The 23,123-nt window shown below is 43.4% G+C and overlaps 1 protein-coding gene across 2 annotated transcripts in view; it reads right to left on the minus strand.

Annotated features, from left to right (window-relative positions):
• The window catches only part of CLSTN2 (calsyntenin 2), a 744,137-nt gene that overhangs the window by 517,548 nt on the left and 203,466 nt on the right, over positions 1 to 23,123 (minus strand). The gene's annotated exons all lie outside the window — the stretch shown is intronic.

Raw genomic sequence — 23,123 nt, forward strand, 5'->3', positions numbered from 1 at the left:
GTCCATCACAAACTCCCGGAGTTTACTCAAACTCATGTCCACTGAGTCAGTGATGCCATCCAACCATCTCATCCTCTGTTGTCCCCTTCTTCTCCTGCCTTCAATCTTTCCCAGCATCAAGGTCTTTTCTAGTGAGTCAGTTCTTTGTATCAGGTGGCCAAAGTATTGGAGTTTCTGCTTCAGCATCGTCCTTCCAATGAATATTCAGGATTGATTTCCTTTAGGATGGACTGGTTGGATCTCCTTTCTGTCCAAGGGACTCTCAAGAGTCTTCTCCAACACCACAGTTCAAAAGCATCAATTCTTCGGTGCTCTGCTTTCTTTATAGTCCAACTCTCACATCCATACATGATGACTAGAAAAGCCATAGCTTTGACTAGACAGACCTTTGTCGGCAAAGCAATGTCTCTGCTTTTTAATATGCTGTCTAGGGTGGTCATAGCTTTTCTTCCAAGGAGCAAGCATCTTTTAATTTCATGGCTGCCATCACCATCTGCAGTAATTTTGGATCTATTTGCCATGAAGTGATGGGACTGGATTCCATGATTTTAGTTTTCTGAATGCTGAGTTTTAAGCCAACTTTTTCACTCTCCTCTTTCACTTTCATCAAGAGGCTCTTTAGCTCTTCTTTGCTTTCTGCCATAAGGGTGGTGTTGTCATCTGCATATCTGAGGTTATTGATATTTCTCCTGGCAATCTTGATTCCAGCTTGTGCTTCATCCAGTCCAGCATTTCTCATGATGTATTCTGCATAGAAGTTAAATAAGCCGGGTGACAAAATATAGCTTCGATGTACTCCTTTCCCGATTTGGAAACAGTCTGTTGTTCCATGTCCAGGTCTAACTGTTGCTTCTTGACCTGCATACAGATTTCCCAGGATACAGGTCAGGTGGTCTGGTCTGGTATTCTCATCTCTTTAAGAATTTTCCACAGTTTATTGTGATCCACACAGTCAAAGTCTTTGGCACAGTCAATAAAGCAGAAGTATATGTTTCTCTGGAACTCTCTAGCTTTTTTGATGATCCAAAGGATGTTGGCAATTTGACCTCTGGTTCCTCTGCCTTTTCTAAATCCAGCTTGGACATCTGGAAGTTCACAGTTCATGTACTATTGAAGCCTTGCTTGGAGAATTTTCAGCATTACTTTGCCAGCATATGAGATGAGTGAATTGTGTGATACTTTGAACACTCTTTGGCATTGCCTTTCTTTCAGGAAGTAATGAAAACTGACCTTTTCCAGTCCTGTGGCCACTGCTGAGTTTTACAAATTTACTGGCATGCTGAGTGCAGCACTTTAACAGCATCATCTTTTAGGATCTGAAATAGCTCAACTGGAATTCTATCACCTCCACTGGCTTTGTTTGTAGTGATGTTTCCTAAGGACCACTTGACTTTGCATTCCAGGATGTCTGGCTCTAGGTGAGTGATCACACCATCATGATTATCTGCATCATTAAGATCTTTTTTGTATAGTTCTGTGTATTCTTGCCATCTCTTCTTAATATCTTCTGCTTCTGTTAGGGCCATACCATTTCTGTCCTTTATTGTGCCCATTTTTCAATGAAATATTCCCTTGGTATCACTTATTTTCTTGAAGAGATCTCTAGCCTTTCCCATTCTATTGTTCTCCTCTATTTCTTTGCATTGATCACTGAGGAAGGCTTTCTTATCTTCTTTGCTGTTCTCTGGAAGTCTGCATTCAAATGAGTATATCTTTCCTTTTCTCCTTTTCCTTTTACTTCTCTTCTCTTCACAGCTATTTGTAAGGCCTCCTCAGATAACCATTTTGCCTTTTTGCATTCCTTTTTCTTGGAGATGGTTTTGATCACTGCCTCCTGTACAATATCATGGGCCTCTGTCCATGGTTCTTCAGGCAGTCTGCCTATCAGATCTAATCCCTTAAATCTATTTGTCACTTCCATTGTATAACTGTAAGAGATTTGATTTAGGTCATACTTGAATGGTCTAGTGGTTTTCCCTACTTTTTTCAATTTAAGTCAGAATTTGGCAATAAGGAGTTCATGATCTGAGCCACAGTCAGATCCTGGTCTTGTTTTTGCTGACTGTAAAGAGCTTCTCCATCTTTGGCTGCAAAGAATAAAATCAATCTGATTTTGGTATTGACCATCTGGTGATGTCCATGTGTACAGTCTTCTCTTGTATTGCTGAAAGAGGGTGTTTGCTATGAACAGTGCGTTCTCTTGGCAAAACTCTGTTAGCCTTTGCCCTGCTTCATTCTGTACTCCAAGACCAAATTTGCCTGTTACTCCAGGTATTTCTTGACTTCCTACTTTTGCATTCCAGTTCCCTATAATGAGAAGGACATCTTTTTCAGGTCTTTTTATAGGTCTTTATAGAACCGTTCAACTTCAGCTTCCTCAGTATTAGTGGTTGGGGCATAGGCTTGGATTACTGTGATATTGAATGGTTTGCCTTGGAAATGAACAGAGATCATTCTGTTGTTTTTAAGATTGCATCCAAGTACGGTATTTTGGGCTCTTTTTTTTGACTATGATGGTTACCCCATTTCTTCTATGGGATTCTTGCCCACAGTAGTAGATATAATGGTCATCTGAGTTAAATTCACCCATTCCAGTCCATCTTAGTTAGCTGATTCCTAAAATGTTGATGTTCACTCTTGCCACCTCCTGTTTGACCACTTCCAATTTGCCTTGATTCATGGACCTAACATTCCAGGTTCATATGCAATATTGCTCTTTACAGCATCGGACTTCACCTCCACCACCAATCACATCCACAACTGGGTGTTGTTTTTGCTTTGGCTCCATCTCTTCATTCTTTCTGGAGTTATTTCTTCACTGATCTCCAGGAGCACATTGGGCACCTACCAACCTGGGGAGTTCATCTTTCAGTGTCCTATCTTTTTCCTTTTCATACTGTTCATGGGGTTTTCAAGCCAATCATAGTTTAACCCAAATATCCCCTTCTCAGATCCTGCACCCACTTAGAAGTGTTTAGAGAAGAACAAGTAAACAGCTCTAGCTTAGACTATGAGTCCTAATTTCTAGTAGGTATTCAGCACCATGGACTACAGCCTTTCCACAGTAAATTCACTGTCTACTTCCTCTTCTGATTATTTCACACCTTCTTCTCTCTGCTTAAAAACGTCAACACACTCTCCCTGCTCCTAACTCTCAGCTGTTAAGTCTGCCTCATATTTCATGAAGAAAACAGATGAAATCAAGGAACTACCTCATATTCCCACTCTTAAACTGTAGCTCCCTGGCATCTGTTCTCACATACTCTGCTTTCCCTCCTATCACAGTAGAAACCTCCCTGTTGCTAAGATTAAGCTCTCTCTGTAGACCTTAGACATATCCCTCTTGTCCACTCAAGGTCTTTGCTTCTCCAATTGTCCTCTTTCTCCCAAATAGCCAACTTTGTTCTCACCACGCCTTGACAGTGACTCTCTGAAACATGCTGTACCCTACAATTCCACTCCCCACTTCAGACACTGCCTCATTTCCATGTGTCTGTTCATGAAAACTTTCTCAAAAAAGTTGACAATGCTCATGCTTTTCACTTCTTCCCCCTCATCTGACCTCAAACCCAGTCCAGTTGGGCTGTCTCCACTGCTCTACTGAGGCCACTGCCCCATGGTCACAAGTTGCCTCTGTCCTGCTAAACTGAATAATTCTTGAGCCTCACCTTATTCAGCGCCAGAAAAGATCCCACTGAATCATAGTCTCCTGTAGGTCACCACATGCTCTTGGGATTCCTCCTACTTGATGCCTGCTACTCCTTCCTCCTTGGGTGAGTCCCATTTCCTGGATTCAGTGTTGTCCTTGCCCTCTTCCCTATATGCACCCACTTCCTGCATGTTCTCACCCTGCAGGAAACTTTACCTCCTATGTGTTGGTGATGCTAACATTTCATCCCCAGGCCTGACCTTCAGACTTGAGTATTTAACTCCCAACTCTGCCAACGGCTGCACTTGGATGTATCAATGTCATCTCAACATGCTCAGGGTCAGATGGCCTGAGTGATGGCTTGATGGCCTCTATCAAATCTGCTCCTTTCCCAGTCTTCTCTATGCCAGTTACTGGCAACACTATCCACTCAGTTGTTCATGCCAAACACCACTGGGGTGCATGCATGCATGCTAAGTTGTTTGGTCGTATCTGACTCTTTGTGACTCCATGGACTATGGTCTGCCAGGTTCTTATGTCCAAGGGATTTCCCAGGTGAAAATACGGGAGTGGGTTGCCGTTTCTTCCTCCAGGGGATCTTCCTGATCCCAGTGCAGGAGATGCAGGAAACACTGGGGAGTCATACTTTACTTCTCTTTTCAGGCTTCCTGCATATCTCATTCATCAGTAAGCCCTGTGGCTCTACCCTCAAAAATTTCCATAAATTCATCCATTTCTTATCATCTTTTATTGCTTTTACCGTACTGCAAATCACTTGCATGGGGCTTCCCAGATGGCTCAGTGGTAAAGAATCTGCCTGCAATGCAGGAGACACAGGTTTAATCCCCAGGTCAGGAAGATCCCCTGGAGTAGGAAATGGCAATCCACTCCAGTATTCTTGCCTCAGAAACACCACAGCAGAGGAACCTGGTGGGCTACAATTCAGGGGATCACAAAGAGTCGGACATGACTTAGCAACTAAACAACAACCAGCATCCCCTTGCCTGGGCTATTGCAGTAGAGAGAATCTTATATCCCTGCATTCATCACTATCCACTACATTTCAACACCTCCGTAGTAGTCTGCTTAGAACCTTGCTAGCTTCATATAGTAACATTAAAGATCAGCTGTTATGAGGCACCCCTGATTTGATCCTGGCTTCCCTCTGTCTCATTGTCCACCCAACCCCAAATATGAGTAGGCTTATTTTTCAATACACTGAACAGTTTTTACCCAGGGTCTTTTTTCATGTGCTGTTCCTTCTTCCTGGGATGCTATTCCCTCTATATTTTCATAGTCAGTATATTAGCATTCAGATTTCAGCTCAAATGCCATCTCCTTAGAGAAGCCATCCCTGACCACTCACCCTTGGTGTCATTCATCTTATTTATTTTCTATATAGCACTTAACAAACACTTACAATGCACTTACTATGCTCTAGGTACTGCTTTAAGAGTGTTACAAATAGCAACACATTTAAACTTCACACTAACCACATGCTATTTGTTATTATCCCCCTTCTAAGATGAAGAAAATGAAGCACAAAGAAACTAAGTTACTTGCTCAAGGTCTTATATCTGGCACATGTCATGGTCAGGATTACCACGGAGGTGAAGGCATTGGAGTGTATGACTTCCAGAGACCTTGTCTGGTGGGGGATAACTCTGAAGAGACGTTATTAGCATAAGAGTGAAGTGGTCTGATGTGCCCTGGGCTAGGAGTAGAAAGAGCTCTAAGATCTACTGGGTGACCTTTCTCTCGAAGGGTCTTCATCAGTAAAATGAGGACTTTGGACTTGATGACTTCATTGGCCTTCCAACCACAACCATGATGGTTTGGCAGCCTTGACATAATGGACAGATGTTCTGGGATCTTACCAACTAGTGCTCTAGCACTACTAATACCACCATCACTATGACTACTAATACAACTTATAATATCATGAGGATGATGATGGTATCTGGAACGTCCTATTGAATGTCTCCTGCTATGGTCCTGTGCCTCATAGGTTCATCTAGTCCCCACAAGAGCCCTTGAAGGTTACCCTCATTTTACAGAAAAGACAATTTGAGACTCAGGTGAACAAAATTACCCAAAATCATACAACTAAGAACTGGTCAAGAAGGATTTTGAAAGAAGGGAGACCCAAGCCCCCTCTTCCCCTACCTCCTTCCTCTAGCAGTTCCTACTCTTCTATTTATATTTACTTCTTAGCCCTTATCACCCTCCTACATACTTATGTTTTTTCATTGTCTCTTTCTCCCCACTACAATGTGACCTCACAGGGCAGAGGTCCTTGGTTACTTTGCCCACTGGCGTATCCAATGCGTCCTACAACAGTGCCTGGCATGCAGAAGGCGCTCAGCAATGCACCGCCTGAGTGACTTCCACACAGGCTCCATCAGGGCTGCGTCCCCCGCCTCTGAGGCTCGTGAACTGACTGGCTCACCAACCTCTACGACGAGGATGGGCAAACTACCTCCCAGTGGTCATACCCAGTCGGTGGCCTGGTTTTTCACAGCCTATACGCCAAGAATAGTATCTGCATTTTCAACGAATTGTAAAAGAACAAGAGAAAGAGGAGGAAGATGATGAAGTGAAATAGTAGAATAAAAAGCAGCAGTAGTAGCAACAGCAACCAACCAACCACAAGAAATATCCAATTACTATGTTATGTAACAGGAACTAACATACTGCCAGAGGTCAATTATTCCTCAAAGACAGACAAACTCATAAGAAAAAGAGATCAGATTTGTGGTAACCAGAGCCAGGGGGTGAGGGGACATGCAATAGGATAAAGATAGCCAGAAAGTAGAAACTTTCTGCTTTAAGATAAAAATAAGTACCATGATGTACAACATGATAAATATAAGTAACTCTGTTGTATGCTGCATATGAAAGCTGTTAAGAGAATAAGTCCTAAGCGTTCTTATCACAAGGAATTTTTTTTCTATTTCTTAAATTTTGTATCTATATAAAATAATGGATGTTCAGTAAACTTACTGCAGTAATCATTTAAAAATAATATGTGGCAGAACTAAGGGTCACAAAGCCTAAAACATCTGGCTCTTTACAGAAAAAGTGTGTGGACCCTGCACTAGGAGACCAAACATGAGTGGTGTATGCGCCTTTCTCTCTGGGACCCTGTGCAGAGCATGCTGTGCCAGTGGCTTTACACACTTCAGACAGACACTTGCCTCCTAATGACCCCAAGTAATACACACCCTATTTGAACCATTAATTCATGTTTTCAGCCCATTGGGGAGCTAATGCGGTACAGGGTGGAGTGCTCAAGAGGACTCTTCATGGGAATTTCCAAGGAAGCCCTTCTTTGGGAGTAAAGGCATTCTTTATCATATACTATCACAGTTAGAATCAATTAGGAGTCCAGTTTCTGTTATAGACCCAACGGTTCTGCCCCTCATACTCATCCTCCTCACACTCATCCAGTGCATTTTGCTGGTTTTGAAGTAAAGAGGAGCTGTCCAGGCTTGCCTCCTCATAAATGCCAGCCCTGCACAGCTAATAGATTCATCCTTTTAAGGATGCACGGACAAGCTGATGCAGTGGGGAGAGGCATTCTTTGGCCACAAAACCTGGGCTGAAGGTGAGTGCACACCCATGGACATAGGCATTGCAATCACATCTAAGCATTTTGAGGGGTGTGAAGAAGTGTCCTCTGCAAGACAGCAAGAGAGAGAGCCACTGAGAGGCGGCTCATTCTCGGCTTTAATACTGCTTCTGAATGAATCAAAACTACAATTAACAAACCCCTATTATGGTTGTGTTCTCAGTTAGATAGCATCACCGACTCAATGGACATGAACTTGAGCAAACTCTGGGAGATAGTGGAGGACAGTAGAGTCTGGCGTGCTGCAGTCCATGGATCGCTGAGTCAGACACAACTTAGTAACTGAACAACTACATTATGGTTGTGTTATTGTGTTATTACAGCTGTGCTTACTCTCTAAAGTTGGTGTTAACTTTGAATAGCAGACTTGTGTATTTTCCCACCAATTCATTTTCTCAGGAGGGCAGGTGAGATGAGCCACAGGATTACTGTGCTGGCCCACTTGGGCTGGCAGCATCGACCTTGCCCTGAATGCCCAGGTTTCACTCTTCCAGGGCTGATTTGAAGGGCTGGGCCTCCCCCTGCTGGGGACAGTCCTCCTACCAAGGAATTCTCCAACCCTGAAGGGGAAGAGTACTTCCCCTGAGAATGTGTGGAAGTGCAGAGAAGAAGCCCTGAAGGCATCCTATGTACCAGAAAATCAAGGCTATGGGACCGTCCTTCCACTCAGCACCACGTGGTGTCTGAAAGCTTCAAAGGCAACACTCTCTCTGAGATGCAGGATGCCTGCTGCCTATGCATCCCAGCAACTGACTGTACTCACATGGCTTATATAACCCCAACGTTTACTATGTGCTGTCTGGTTTGCACCCACTGTTTCACTGAACTGTGTGCTGTCTGGACACCTCACCCATCTCTCTGGGGTGACAGGAGGGACCCAGGTTTCTTGCTCCTCCCACTCCTCGGTGTCTAGAACTAGACATGCCCCGCCCACCTCCACACCACACCCCCAAAACCTTCTTATCCCCACCTGTAACACAGAGCTAGCAGTGCCTCTGCCAGGGAAATGATGAAGATGTCATGAAGCTTTGCTAATAAGTGCATCTGTACCACATATATGCACTAATACATGATATTTGCTTTTCTCTTCCTGACTTACTTCATCACGTGTGACAGACACAGACATAGAGAACAAACGTATGGATACCAGGGGGTAAGGGGAGGTAGAATGAAGTGGGAGATTGGGATTGACACATATACACTATTATGTATAAAACAGATAGCTAATGAAAACCTACTGCATAGCATAGGGAACTCTACTCAATGCACTCTGATAACCTAAATGGGAAGGAAATCTGAAAAAGGAGGAGATAGATGTATATGTATAGCTGATTCACTTTGCTGTACAGCAGAAACACACCCTGTAAAGCAAAGACACCTCAATTTACAAAAAAGAAAAAAGATGTCATGAAGCAAAACCAAGCCTGAGCCTGCCCATGACAGCTCCCACCACTGCTCGCTCCCCTGGAAAGGGGCTCACTCAAGAGGTGGCTATCTGCTTAGAGTAGGGAGAGGCAGCAGAGACCAGTTTTTGTAAACTACACTTATCATCACCCCTTCTCCTTTTAGTGAAAAATTTATTATCAACCACATAGACACAATGGTTTTAGCTTCTCAAAGAGTTTTGATAATCATGGATTTACAGGATGAACAGAGCAGCTCTGGGACAGGAGAGGAAGGTGGAGACATACCCACTTTACAAATGGGAAAATCACGGAGGTGAAAGGACTTGCCCAAAATCACAAAGAGAGCTTGAGGCACACAATGGTGCTTATTACTAAGGACTAACTGACCTAGGTCGACTCGATCCTGGGGTTCTGCCGAGTGTGGGCCAGGGAATCCTAGCACGAGTTTTCTGCTCCTGATCCAGGAGGAAGTAGTACAGAGAGACAGGCAGTGGGAAGGGAAGGAATGTGAGCATGAGTTGTGAAAACTCTGAGTTGTGATACCCCCACCCCACTTCCTGAGCCAACATCTGACTTCTTCTGGCCTCACAACTAGTGGAGAGCTAGGTCTTGTCTCTCCTTTCCTTATGCCCTCTTTGGCTCCCTGCTGTCTTCTCTGCTGTGGCCACCTGTGGCTCTGCTGTGGGTCTGGTTCTCTACCTTCAGCCCCAGCACTCCTACCCAGTGTCCCGGGAATGCAAAGGGACCACCGGAGGAGCTCAGCAAACGAAGTGCTGATAACAGCTGCACCACTGCCACTTCTCTACCCCAGATATGATCCCCATTTCTGTCTTAGGAGAGAACATATTGTCCATCTTCTAAAGATAAGGAACCTGAGCCTTGAAGAGGTTAAGTAACTTGCCAGTGTCTGAATTCTAGCCTGGGGGTATCTGAAATTGAACCATGTGCATCCTCATGCAAACTTCCCAACAGACCTCATTTTGAGGCCCACCACCCCTCAGTCCTTTTACCTGGCCTGAGTTCCAAGACAAGATCCAGATTACTCCACTGAATTATGTCTATTTTGCCTCTTTGTTGACTCTGAGAGAAAACCTACAGTGTCCTTCCCAGGCCTCAGCATTGCCAGGTGCTCCAGAGCATTTCGTTTTGGAACAACATCAGAAGGTCCCAGCAGTGGTGAGATCAAATGATGACTCAAGGGTCTTCTCTGGAATTGGGAAGTTCTCCCAAGTTTTTCCATCATGCCCCTTGCCCAGGTGGCCCATTCTTTTATTTATTTATTGTCTTTCAGTTCCAACATGTGACTGTGTTAGTTAGCTTGGGCTGCCATAACAAAACTTGGTGGCTTAAACAACAGAAATCTCACAGTTCTGGAGGCTAGAAGTCCTAGGATCAAGGTGCTGGCAGTTTTGGTTTCTTCCAAGGCTTATCTCCTTGGCTTACAAATGGATATCTTTTTGCTGTATCCCCTCATGGTTGTCCCTCTGTCTATATCCCAATCTCCTCTTTTTAGAAGAACACCATTAACACTGGATTACAGCCCACCCATATGACCTCAGTCTACCTTTATACCAATTTAAAGGCCCAAACTCTTAATGCAGTCAAAGTTGGTGCTACTGGGGGTTAGGACTTCAACACATGAATTTTGGTGGAAACAATTCAGCCCATGGGATTCCTTGGTGGCTCAGCAATAAAGAACCTGCCTGCAATGTAGGAAAAGCAAGTTCAATCCCTGGGTCAGGAAGATCCCCAGAGAAGGAAACAGCAACCCACTCCAGTATTCTTGCCTGGGGAATTGCATGGACAGAGGAGCCTGGTGGGCTACAATCCATGGGGTCACAAAGAGTCAGACACGACTTAGAGACTAAACCACCACCATTCAGTCCATAACATGGCCTAAGAAGGAGACAGTTAGCAGCAGGACATCTCAATAATGTTTCCTAGAGGCAAAGGGACCAAATGCAAGGAATATGGAACCCAGTTAGGAGAACAAAGGCCCAGGCCTGACTCTGCCCCAGCTCTCTTTGTGATTTTGGGTAAGTGGCCTCACCTCCCTGATTTTTTCTTTTGTAACAGGGGTATGTCCCACCTTCTTTTCCTGTGCCAGAGCTGCTCTGCTCATCCTATGAATCTATGTCTATTAAAGTTCTTTGAGGAATTAGAAGCATGGACCTATGGAGTTGATAATAAGATTCCCATCAAAAGGAGAAGGGGAAGTATAAGTGTGGTTTACAGAATGTGGGTCTCTGCAGCCTCTCCCTATGCTAACCAGAGTCCCACTTCTTCAATGAGCCCCTTTCCAGGGGAACTAGCAGTCAAGGGTGCTATCATGGGCAGGCTCTGGGTCAAGGGATCTGCCTGTTTTGCCTCATGACAACTTCATTACTTCCCTGGCAGAGGCACTGCTAGTTCTGTGTTACAGGAGAGGAAAATCAGGCTTCAGAGGCTGTAGGTGGGGTGAGCATGCAGAACCCCCACTGTCTGATTCTAGAGCCTATGCCCCAGTTCCTGTGCTGGACTGAGCCCTGGTTATTGGCACTGTGTAAGACACATATCCACATTCAAGGACCCCAAGGCTGCAAAGGCCCCCGTGATGTAACACCCAGTACAGAGGAAAAGAAGAGGACTGAGCAAGGGTCACTTACATCGTGTGATGGCAGAGGAGCACCCGGTCAGGGAGCAGGGACCCCTGAGCAGGGCTTTGAGGGCCGAGAAGGAAGCAGACTGAGGAAGGCATTTCAGACACAGCAACAGCATAATGTATACTCAGGACCATCTGAACAGCACCATTCCCCTGCCTGCATGGGACTCCAGAGTGGGAGGAAGGAAGGGGAGTCAGGGGCATAGGAGTGATGCCAGAAGGGCCAAAAGCAAACAGCACCCAGGTTCCAAAAGGGGCAAAATGATAGATGCTGGAAAACCTGGTGAAATCACTCTGTGCATCTGGCAGGCATGAATGAGGTCTTAGCAAAGGGTTTAACCACAGCTAAGAGTTATCTGAGCACAAACACACTCACCCCAACTCTCTTCTGAGAGCCCAGAAGGAGGGCTGGAAAGTCAGCGTTTCCCATATCTGTGGCTGGTGCTCCAGGAACAAATTTAAGTGGTAAGGGGTCCAGATGATGAATGATGCCTGCTCACAGAAGGCTGGGAGCAGAGTAAGGCAAAGTGAGGGAGCCAAGGGGCAAAATTTAAGGAGGTGCTCCCTCCCTGCATTGGTGTAAGTGTACGGCCATCCCTGGGACCAAGTGCCTCCTTAATTATGTGCCCAGGAACTGCACTGATCTCACCCTATGCTTGGCCCAGCTGGAAGGGAGAAAATTGGTTTCTTTTCACTTCAGAATCAAGTCTGTCTGACGGCCACATGTCTGAAAACCTGTCTGCCCTCTCTTTGGCTTTGAGCAGTCCTAATGCTTTCAACCTCTTGCACAGCAGTGTCTGGCTAGAATTTAATACTATTGCTTTGATTTCACCATATTTACTTTCACAGATTTACAGTGAGTGGCATTAATTTTCCACTCATGGCCAAAACAGAAAGTTCCTTTTTAAAATAACTTTGAATAAAAAAAGGCTTCCCTGGTAGCTAAGTGGTAAACAATCTGCCTACAATGCAGGAGACACATGTAGGAGACTCATGTTCGATCCCTGGGTTGGGAAGATCCCCTGGAGAGGGAAATGGCAATTAGTTCCAGTATCCTTGCTTGGAAAAAAAATAATAAATTTGAATAAAAAAAAGTAAGTGCCTCTGAAGAAAGATAGTGGGTTGGCCAAAAACTTTGTTCAGGTTTTTCTTACAATGATATGGAAAAACCTGAACAAAGTTTCTTGTCAAGCCAGTATTAAGTCAATAATAGATCAGTGGATCTACAGATGAGAAGTCTCAGGAGGAGGGGACTATGGGGCTGAGGCTGGCAAACAACAGGATTTCCCACTCAGTTGTCCTTCCAATGGAACAGGTTTGTTTTGTCTTCCAGGGGCAAGGAGAGCTCATGTCTCTGGCGTTAGGCACCCACACATCAGACACTCTGTCCACTGAACTAAAAGGCATGACTTCCCATGACAGGGGAATGCAGGCTTCTGGTCCAGTGATGACACTGAGTTTATATATCCCACAGAACAATGCAGGAAGCTGGCTGCTTCTAGACCTTATCAGTGTAACCAACAAGTCACTTTAGTAAGTTCCTCCATGCAGATTTCTGATCAAATCTGCAAAGCTAGTTTATCTTTCCTGAAGAGTGAGCATCTCTGACAAGTGACCATTCATTGAGAACAATGCAATGGGAACAACTTTTTGGTAAAGATGTCTTTATTGTTTCAACCCATCTCTTGAAGAATGACAGCCTGGGGTCCAAAGAGGGTATGACTCCAGTGTCTCCCCTTGAAAAGAATCCCAAACACAAAAATCTTTTGTGCCATGCTGTCCTACCAAGGTGCAGAGATCAGAAGGGGACAAGTTGGTTTGAGGAGCAAAATCTAATCAGAAGCAGGGACTTTTTCTGCTTGCTCTTTGTGGATGACCTTCTATTCATACTTTCCTCCTCCATCTCTGCACCAGTGGAGTGAAGAATGAGCTCTCTTTCTAGCCTGGTGAGCAGAGGAAGGGCTGGGGGTCCAGAAAATATGTGACATACCCAAAGAAGCAAGGGATGAAACTGCCCAGCAGTCATGACTTTATACCTTTGAAAATTGTAAACACACACAGAAAAAAGTCATGCATGTTTTAGGGGAATGTCCTGCACCCCACTACAGAATCCAGTAACTGGGAAGACAAAAACAGAATTGCAGAAAGAAAATAAATAGGCACAAGGATCTACTGTATAGCACAGGAAACACTACTCAATATTCTGTAATAACCTATATAAGAAAAGAATCTAATAAGAGTGGCTATATGTATATGTATAACTGATTCATTCTGCTGTACACTTGAAACTAAAACAACATTCAATATATACTTCAATATAAAATAATTTTTAAAAAAAGAAAAAGAAAAGAAATAGGCTTAGGGGCTGAAGAATGGAGTGCTGTTCCCAGATCCACTTTTCACTTGCTCACAGTATGTGATTTCGAATGAGCCTTGCAACTCTAGGAGCCTCAGTTTCCTCAACTGTAAAATGGGCTGGTGCTTCTTCCCTGCTGGGAACAACTGATATCATCCTCAGAAGGCCTACTGGAAATGAAGATGTGTTGGCCAAACCAGTTAACACTTTCCTTATTATAAAGAAGGAAAAGAAACAGTATGCAGGCCCGGGGTGGGTCTGGAAAATCAAGGTATAAGTCCCATCAGGGGTGAGAGGAAGCTGCAGCTGTTTTTACCGAGAAGGTTGTAGGGATGGCTCCTGGAAAAGCAGGCATCCGGCATCGGGGAAAATTAAACATGTTAATGTTAGATGGAGGAAGTGTGGGCAGAGGGTGATGGTCTTTGTACTGTGAGGATGGTAAACAATAGCAACCCATTTGTTATTCATTCACTATTTTGGTTCATTCAACAAATACTTGAATGGTACACCTACTGTGTGTCCAGCACCAGGAATAGAAATGATAGACATATGATATCCTACCTCCAAGATCCTTATAATCTGGTAGTCCTATGGAGGGATGTATTCACTTGACTGCAGAAGCTCTGTCATGGAAATCAGATGGATCTTATTGTAAGAGTTATTACCCCTTTGTCTAAGACCATCTCTTTATTATCCCAACACAACATGTACTGGGTAGCTTGGGCTGGGGGGTGCGGCTTTAGAGGCTAGCCTCATTCAAGCCTGTTCCCCAGAGCTTACAGGATGGACACAAACAGAAGAAAGAGAAGGCAGGGTGCTATGTGATGAGGGTCATGGTAGATTCAGTGGGCAGTGGGAGCACCATAAGTTAGACACTTAAGAGTGCACCATCCTTACAGCATAGTGTTCATGCTTAGTCATGTCTGACTCTGCGATCCCATGGACTGCAGCCTGCCAGGCTCCTCTGTCCATGGGATTTCCCAAGCAAGAACACTAAAGTAGGTTGCCATTTTCTCCTCCAGGGGATCTTCCAGACTCAGGCATCGAAGCCATATCTCCTGCATCGGCAGGCGGATACTTTACCACTGAGCCACCTCGGAGCACCATGGAGCAGACCTAACCCAGCACACAGGTGAGGAGAAGTCTAGTAGGGGGTTTCTTTACCAAAGAACCAATGGATGCCAAGTTCTAAAGCAGTTCAGTAGAGCTGGGGACGGGGCAGGAGAGTAACGAGTACAGCCAATGAGACAGGGACTCCCAAGGCAAGGAAAACTGACATGAGATCTGCCAGAGAGGGTATATGTGGAGCCTTGTGAGCAGGGGCAAGGGATCTGGGCTTTATCCTGAAGGCCAGTAAGGAGAACTGGATGGACTGTAACTAGCAACATCTGCTCAGAGGCAGCTGTAAGTGACTATAGGCCATCACAGGGCCAAAGAGCAGGGCCCCAGAACATCCCCCATTCACTGGCCTGAACTTCCACAGCTTTCCCATGCAGCTGGTACCTTCCCAGGGTTGTAAATAACTTCCCACATTTTATGTCATGATTCATATACGATAAACACACAATTTCTTCATTCACTTTATTTTAAAAATTAAACTCTTGGCTCAATCTGAGTCCTGCAATACCACCAATGAGTAGCATGATTTTGCACAATCTCTCCATCCAGTCACTCTTTGCCTTATTGTTCTTAACTGAAAGAGAGGCATGGTCATGCCCAACTTAACTTGGAGGGTTATGATAAACAGAAATGAGATGTTTTTCAGGAAACTTTCAGGAATCTTCTTGCAGTGCAGGAGACCTGGGTTTGATTCCTGGGTCAGGAAGATCTCCTGGAAAAGGAAATGGCTACCCACTCCAGTATTCTTGCCTGGAGAATCCCATGGACAGAGGAGCCTGGCAGGCTACAATGTATGGGGTTGCAAGAGTTGGACACAACTTGGCGACTAAACCACCACTACCAGGAAACTTTGACAAATTTGACCCCAGGTTAGTGGAAGTGTATGACTGAAACTCTAACCCCTGCAGTTCCACTCCCACCTGTGTGAATGGTGTAGCACTGTGGGTTGGAATCAAGGCACCAGAATGGCATGGCCCTGAGACAGGAACTCGGGTGAATGCAGTGGGAGCACCGCTGGCCATGCTGACTGGGGGGCAGCTCCCACCAGCAGCTAGAGTGAAGACCCACAGCCTGTATCACTGAGGGAGACAGTCAGGGTCTGCAGCAAGCCTGCAGGCTCTCTGCGGCTGGACCCCCAGGTTCACAGGGTCTCCACAGACCTCTGAGGAGCACAGTTGGGGTGCTGCTGGATGTTCTGAATTTGATATTAGCTGGCACACGGTGTGCTAGGAAAACAGCCCTCCAGAAAACAAAAACAAAACTTCCCATCTGTAGTGTTGACCTATTTTCACAGTATAAAAGCCCCAAACATGGCCAGTTTCAAGCCACCAGTGGTTTAAATTCAGACTGCTTAACAACTGGATTCCCCACACTGCCACAGCCAGCTCCAGAAGGACTCTGAGGCAGACATCAGAAGGATGGAGCTGGCCTCTCACGGTCTCTCCAGAAAATTACCACCAACAGATTATGAGCCATTTTCTGTGATAAGCATTTGTACTTCACTTTGGTTAAGTGAAAATCAGCCTCAAAGGGATATTTTTAACTTTTTATTTTATATTGGAGTATAGCCATTAACAATGTTGTGATAGTTTCAGGTGGACAGCAAAGTGACTCAGCCATTTGTATACAAAAATCTATTCTCGGGGAGGGAACTAAGATGGCGGAGGAATAGGACGGGGAGACCACTTTCTCCCCCACAATTTCATCGAAATATCATTTGAACGCTGAGCAAACTTCACAAAACAACTTCTGATCGCTAGCAGAGGACATCAGACACCCAGGAAAGCAGCCCATTGTCTTCGAAAGGAGGTAGGACAAAATATAAAAGATAAAAAGAGAGACAATAGAGTTAGAAATGGAGATCCATCCTGGGAAGGGAGACTTAATAGAGGAAATTTCCAAAGGAAACCCTCTCACTGGCAGGTCTGGGGGAAGTTTTTGAATCTCAGAGGACAACCTAACTGGGAGAGAAAATAAATAAAACTCACAGATTACATGCCTAAAAACAACTCCCAGCAGAAAAGTACCCCAATGCTCGCATCTGCCACCAGTAAGTAGGGGCTGAACGGAGAGAAGCTGGCAGCATTGCTTAGGGTAAGGACTGGGCCTGAATGCCCTGAGGGCAATCGGAGGGAGCTAACGTGAGATATTAACTTAAACTGTGGGATAGCAAGAGAGAGAGAATTAACCTGGGAAAAGCCCTAAACTTAGGCACTGCCTGCCGGTTCCCAGAACGAAGGACTGAGCAAATACCAGAGAAAAGCTAGCCAGCTGTGGACCGGCCCATCCCCCACCAGAGGCAGGAGGCAGGGGGGAGGGAAAAGCGGCAAACTTGGCCCCAGAGACGGCACCCCTACCAAATTGCAAACAGGCTCCCAGCTTCTAACCAAAGACTTCCTGAGATTCTGGATGGTCGACATCCGCTGGGAGGGTCACAGCCAGAAATCAGCTTCCCAGAGGAGACACAAGACGCACCCAGTGGCGCGCGTGGAAACTGAGCCTGGGACCTTGGAGGGGATAAGGCACGCTGCACCCGGGGAGAGCGCGCTCATCAAGCTCCTGGCTGCCTGAGCTGCTCCGACCGGGGAAGGCACAAAACGCAGGCCCAACCGAGTCTGCGCTTTTGTGGAGAACCCGAAAACCTGAATCTGAGTGGCTTAGGCCTGGGAGGTGCACGCAACTCAGGGCCCACTCCCTGTAGAGCAGCCTGGAGCCTGAGCAGTGTGGACAGGAAAGGCACGCACTCCACGAGCGGAGGCAAACCCAGTGTGGCCGGAAGACTGCAAGTGTGCCCCACACAGGCCAGTAATATTTGTCTGCAGTGCTCCTCCCTCCCCACAGCATGACTGAACAAGCGAACCTAAACAAGAGACCACTTCTGCCCGCTTGTGTCAGGGCAGAAATTAGACACTGAAGAGACCTGCAAACAGAAGCCAAATAAAGAAAGGGAACTGCTTCAGAAGTGACCGGTGCAACAGATTAAAATCCCTGGAGTTAACACCAACTACACCAGAAGGGGCCTATAGATATCAAGAAGTGTAAGCTGGAACAAGGAGCTATCTGAAACTGAACTGAACCCACACTGCCCGCAACAGCTCCAGAGAAATTCCTAGATATATTTTTACTATTTTTTTAATTAAAAAAATTTTTTTCTTTTTTCTTTTTTTAAAGGCCTCTATTACTCCTCTATTACCCATTAATTTTCATTTTTATAACCTACTATAACCTGGCAAAAAAAAAAAAGGACCCTATTTTTAAAGCAAACTTCATATATATTTCTTAAATTTTTTGTTTTTGTGGGTTTTTTTTTTTGATATTGGATTTTTAAGAGTCTAACCTCTACTCTAGATTTTTAATCTATGTTTTTCAGTATTTGATATCAATTTTGGACATTCAAGAATCCAACCTTCAGTACCCATTTTTACTCAGGAGTGAGATTACTGGTTTGATCACTCTCTCCCTCTTTTGACTCTCCTTTTTCTCCCTCAGATCACCTCTATTTCCTCCCTCCCTGCTCTCTTTTCAATCCAATTCTGTGAATCTCTGTGGAGAACACTTAGGGAACAGAGTACAACCTAGATCTCTCTCCTCTCTTGAATCCCCCTTTTTCTCCTCCTGCTCACCTCTATCTCCTTCCTCCCTCTCCTCTTCTTCATGTAACTCTGTGAACCTCTCTGGGTGTCCCTCACTCTGGAGAATCCTTTCACCAATAACCTAGAAGTTTTATCATCAGTGCTTTATTGATGGAGAAGTCTTGAGGCTACTGGAAGAATAAGACTGAAATCCAGAGGCAAGAGGCTTAAGCCCAAAACCTGAGAACACCAGAGAGCTCCTGACTACAGGGAACATTAATTAATAAGAGATCATCCAAAAGCCTCCATACCTACACTGAAACCAACAACCACCCAAGAGCCAATAAATTCCAGAGCAAGACATGCCACACAAATTCTTCAACAACGCAGGAACATAGCCCTGAGCGTCAACATACAGGCTTCCCAAAGTCACACCAAACCCATAGACCCATCTCAAAACTCACTACTGGACACTCCATTGCACTCCAGAGAGAAGAAATTCAGCTCCACCCACCAGAATACCGACACAAGCTTCTCTAACCAGCAAACCTCGACAAGCCAAACATCCAGCCCCACCCACTGGGAGAAACCTCCTCAATAAAAAGGAACCACATACTACCAGAATACAGAAAGGCCATCCCAAACACAGCAATCGAAATAAGATGAAAAGGCAGAGAAATACCCACCAGGTAAAGAAACATGAAAAATGCCCACCAAGCCAAACAAAAGAGGAGGAGATAGGGAATCTACCTGAAAAAGAATTTAGAATAATAATAATAAAAGTGATCCAAAATCTTGAAAACAAAATAGAGTTACAGATAAATAACCTGGAGACAAGGATTGAGAAGATACAAGAAATGGTTAACAAGGACCTAGAAGAAATAAAAAAGAGTCAATTAAAAATGAATAATGCAATAAATGAGATCAAAAACACTCTGGAGGGAACCAACAGTAGAATAACAGAGGCAGAAGATAGGATAAGTGAGGTAGAAGATAAAATGGTGGAAATAAATGAAGTAGAGAGGAAAAAAGAAAAAAGAATCAAAAGAAATGAGGACAACCTCAGGGACCTCTGGGACAATGTGAAATGCCCCAACATTCAACTCATAGGAGTCCCAGAAGAAGAAGACAAAAAGAAAGGCCATGAGAAGATACTCAAGGGGATAAAAGCTGAAAACTTCCCCAAAATGGGGAAAGAAATAGTGACACAAGTCCAAGAAACCCAGAGAGTCCCAAACAGGATAAACCCAAGGTGAAACAACCCAAGACACATATTAGTCAAATTAACAAAGATCAAACACAAAGAACAAATATTAAAAGCAGCAAGGGAGAAACAACAAATAACACACAAGGGGATTCCCATAAGGATAACAGCTGATCTTTCAATAGAAACTCTTCAGGCCAGGAGGGAATGGCAGGGCATACTTAAAGTATTGAAAGAGAATAAACTACAACCCAGATTACTGTACCCAGCAAGGATCTCATTCAGATATGATGGAGAATTCAAAAGCTTCACAGACAAGCAAAAGTTGAGAGAATTCAGTACCACCAAACCAGCTCTTCAACAAATGCTAAAGGATCTTCTCTAGACAGGAAACACAGAAAGGTTGTATGAACATGAAGCCAAAACAACAAACCAAATGATAACAGGACCATTCTTATCAATAATTACCTTAAATGTAAATGGGTTGAATGCCCCAACCAAAAGACAAAGACTGGCTGAATGGATAAAAAAAAAGACCCCTACATATGCTGTCTACAAGAGACCCACCTCAAAGCAAGGGACCCATACAGACTGAAAGTGAAGGGCTGGAAAAAAATATTTCACGCAAACGGAGACCAAAAGAAAGCAGGAGTTGCAATACTTATATAAGATAAAATAGACTTCAAAATAAAAGCTGTGAAAAGAGACAAAGAAGGACACTACATAATGATCAAAGGATCAATCCAAGAAGAAGATATAACAATTATAAATATATATGCACACAACATAGGAGCACTGCAATATGTAAGGCAAATGCTAACAAGAATGAAGGGGAAATTAACAATGACACAATAATAGTGGGGGACTTTAATACCCCACTCACACCTATGGACATATCAACTAAACAGAAAATTAACAAGGAAACACAAACTTTAAATGACACAATGGTCCAGCTAGAACGAATTGATATCTATAGGACATTTCACCCCAAAACAATCAATTTCACCTTTTTCTCAAGTGCACATGGAACCTTCTCCAGAATAGATCACATCCTAGGCCATAAATCTAGCCTTGGTAAATTCAAAAAAACTGAAATCATTCCAGTCATCTTTTCTGACCACAATGAAGTAAGATTAGATCTCAATTACAGGAGAAAAACTATTAAAAATTCCAATATATGGAGGCTAAATAACACACTTCTGAATAACCAACAAATCATAGAAGAAATCAAAAAAGAAATCAAAATATGCATAGAAATGAATGAAAATGGAAACCCAACAACCCAAAACCTATGGGACACTGTAAAAGCAGTGCTAAAGGGAAGGTTCATAGCAATACAGGTTTACCGCAAGAAACAAGAAAAAAGTCAAATAAATAACCTAACTCTACACCTAAAGCAACTAAAGAAGGAAGAAATGAAGAACCCCAGGGTTAGTAGAAGGAAAGAAATCTTAAAACTTAGGGCAGAAATAAATGCAAAAGAAACAAAAGAGACCATAGCAAAACTCAACAAAGCTAAAACCTGGGTTTTTTTGAAAAGGTAAATAAAATTGACAAACCGTTAGCCAGACTCATGAAGAAATAAAGGGAGAAGAACCAAATCAACATAATTAGAAATGAAAATGGAGAGATCACAACAGACAACACTGAAATACAAAGGATCATAAGAGACTACTAGCAGCAGCTCTATGCCAATAAAATGGACAACTTGGAAGAAATGGACAAATTCTTAGAAAAGTATAACTTTCCAAAACTGAACCAGGAAGAAATAGAAGATCTTAACAGACCCATCACAAGCATGGAAATCGAAACTGTAATCAGAAATCTTCCAGCACACAAAAGCCCAGGACCAGATGGCTTCACAGCTGAATTCTACCAAAAATTTAGAGAAGAGCTAACACCTATCTTACTCAAACTCTTCCAGAAAATTGCAGAAGAAGGCAAACTTCCAGACTCATTCTATGAGGCCACCATCACCCTAATACCAAAACCAGACAAGGATGCCAAAAAAGAAAAAAAAAAAAGAAAGAAAGAAAACTACAGGCTAATATCACTGATGAACATAAATGCAAAACTCCTTAACAAAATTCTAACAAACAGAATCCAACAACATATTAAAAAGATCATACATCAAGACCAAGTGGGTATTATCCCAGGAATGCAAGGATTCTTTAATATCTGCAAATCAATCAATGTGATACACCACATTAACAAATTGAAAGATAAAAACCATATGATTATCTCAATAGATGCATAACAGCCTTTGACAAAATTCAACATCCATTTATGATAAAAAAAAAAACTCTCCAGAAAGCAGGCATAGAAGGAACATACCTCAACATAATAAAAGCTATATATGACAAACCCACAGCAAATATTATCCTCAACGGTGAAAAATTGAAAGCATTTCCCTTAAAGTCAGGAACAAGACAAGGGTGCCTAAATAGTTTTGGAAGTGTTAGCCACAGTAATCAGAGCAGAAAAAGAAATAAAAGGAATTCAGATAGGAAAAGAAGAAGCAAAACTTTCACTGTTTGCAGATGACATGGTCCTCTACATAGAAAACCCTAAAGACTCTACCAGAAAATTATTAGAGCTAATCAATGAATACAGTAATGTTGCAGGATATAAAATTAACACACAGAAATCTCTTGCATTCCTATACACTAACAATGAGAAAACAGAAAGAGAAATTCAGGAAACAATACCATTCACCATTGCAACAAAAAGAATAAAATACTTAGGAGTATATCTACCTAAAGAAATGAAAGACCTATACATAGAAAACGATAAAACACTGATGAAAGAAATCAAAAAGGATACACACAGATGGAGAAACATACCGTGTTCATGGATTGGAAGAATCAATATTGTGAAAATGGCTATACTACCCAAAGCAATCTATAGATTCAATGCAATCCCTATTAAGCTACCAACGGTATTCTTCACAGAACTAGAACAAATAACTTCACAATTTGTATGGAAAAACAAAAAGCCTTGAATAGCCAAAGCAATCTTGAGAAAGAAGAATGGAACTGAAGGAATCAAACTGCCTGACTTCAGGCTATACTACAAAGCCACAGTCATCAAGACAGTATGGTACTGACACAAAGTCAGAAATATAGATCAATGGAACAGAATAGAAAGCCCAGAGATATATCCACATAACAAGGATACTTTATCTTCAACAAATGAGGCAAGGATATACAATGGAAGAAAGACAACCTCTTTAACAAGTGGTGCTGGGAAAACTGGTCAACCACTTGTAAAAGAATGAAACTAGAACACTTTCTAACACCATACACAAAAATAAACTCAAAATGGATTAAAGATCTAAATGTAAGACCAGAAACTATAAGACTCCTAGAGGAGAACATAGGCAAAACACTCTCCGACATAAATCACGGCAGGATCCTCTATGATCCACCTCCCAGAATATTGGAAATAAAAGCAAAAATAAACAAATGGGACCTAATGAAACTTAAAAGCTTTTGCACAACAAGGGGAACTATAAGCAAGGTGAAAAGACAGCCTTCAGAATGGGA

The sequence above is a fragment of the Odocoileus virginianus genome, chromosome 4 (assembly GCF_023699985.2).
Source record: "Odocoileus virginianus isolate 20LAN1187 ecotype Illinois chromosome 4, Ovbor_1.2, whole genome shotgun sequence".
Classification (NCBI taxonomy): domain Eukaryota; kingdom Metazoa; phylum Chordata; class Mammalia; order Artiodactyla; family Cervidae; genus Odocoileus; species Odocoileus virginianus.